Source organism: Lactuca saligna, chromosome 4 (genome assembly GCF_052625555.1).
Source record: "Lactuca saligna cultivar CGN05327 chromosome 4, ASM5262555v1, whole genome shotgun sequence".
NCBI lineage: Eukaryota > Viridiplantae > Streptophyta > Magnoliopsida > Asterales > Asteraceae > Lactuca > Lactuca saligna.
Genome location: NC_136420.1, coordinates 35,864,010 through 35,865,496, shown reverse-complemented (window position 1 = coordinate 35,865,496; position 1,487 = coordinate 35,864,010). Strand labels below are relative to the sequence as shown.

Below are 1,487 nucleotides of genomic sequence, written 5' to 3'. Positions count from 1 at the left end.
GTTTCATTTACTTTGATTTGCTGTTAATTTAAAAGGTTGTTAATTTTCCTTACAATTCTATAATGATTAAATTTATTGCAGAAAATGGAAATAGGAAATAAGGTTTACCTAAATAACATTGATCAGATAGATGAAAAATCGCATATCAAGGTTCGGGTGCTTAAAATTTGGAACTTTGTCAGAAATAATAAAGTTTGTTCCATTGAAATGATCATCATGGATGAGGAGGTTTGTTGTATTTGATATATTTTTTATTCATCATTCAATATTAGACATGTTTCATGAACATAATAATTTTTAATTTTTTTTAAACAGGGTACACAATACCAAGCTCGTGTCTTCAATCAGAATTTCTCCAGATTTCGTCATCTTTTAAAGGAAGATGAAAGTTATATAGTTATAAAACCCAATATGGCTGCTGTTACTAATGGTTTTAGTTATACAAGTCATAAACAGATGTTAACTTTGGATTGGAAAAGCATCGTAAAAAAATGTGATGATTTCTCGGGTCCGGTCAATGGATTTATGTTTGTTGACTTTAATTCTATCATAGAACAAACATGCCCAAAAGACACATTCTTTGGTTAGTCATAAAATATTAATAAAATCATTTTTTATCATTTGTTTTTTTGGTTATACATTTTATTATTTAAATATTACGAATTTAATCCTAAACTTTTATTTTTTTGTGGTATCTGTTGTGTAGATGTTATTGGACATATCGTGTCATTTAGGCCTCTTGAAACTTCAAATCCAGTACCATCCAAGCATTATATAAAAGTCACTCTTAGCAACCTAGAGTGAGATTATATTGTATTATTTATTTATTATTTATTATCTTTAATTAATCACAAATTAATATTAATATACTATTTTATGGTTTATTTAGTTCTGTACATCTGAAGGTTACTATTTTTGGAAGTCAAGCATATCAAATTTCAGAATACCTAAAAAATAACCCGACTGTTAATTTTGTTGTTATCGTGATGCAGTTTTTGAAGCTAAACATTTGGAATGGTTTGTATTCAGTCTTTATATATAGATGTTTATAATTACTGTTTTTATATAAATTTTAATAATTGGATATCCATTTGTTACAGGTCTTGGTGAAGCTAAAAGTCATTTTGAAGTAACGAAATTGTTCATAAATTCTGACATTTATGAAATAAATGAGTTTAAAAATAAGTTAGTTTCCAATTGTTTTTTATTTTTTTATAATGTATTTTAACTTAAAAAAAACACAAAACCTAATATTCATGAATCTAAATTAAACATTACAGGTTGAAATGTCATGACAATTTCGGTATAACTGAAAAAAGCATAACTACACTTCAAAGCTACTCTTCTTCATATACAGATGACTTTAAGGGCAATTTTCCATTAAAAACAATCTGTGAGATCACCGAACCAATTAAGGTATATTGCATTATTTTATATGTTTTACATTTTATTTTTGCATAATTTATTTTAATAATTTTTACATTTTA

The 1,487-nt window shown here is 25.8% G+C and overlaps 1 long non-coding RNA gene across 1 annotated transcript; it reads left to right on the top strand.

The window, feature by feature from the left end:
* The first annotated feature begins 488 nt into the window (after positions 1–488).
* LOC145038639 (uncharacterized) lies at positions 489–1,019 on the top strand. Its single transcript, XR_013679473.1, has 3 exons — positions 489–583; positions 707–800; positions 890–1,019. It is a non-coding gene; the product is annotated as an uncharacterized LOC145038639 (long non-coding RNA).
* Positions 1,020–1,487: the final 468 nt, after the last annotated feature.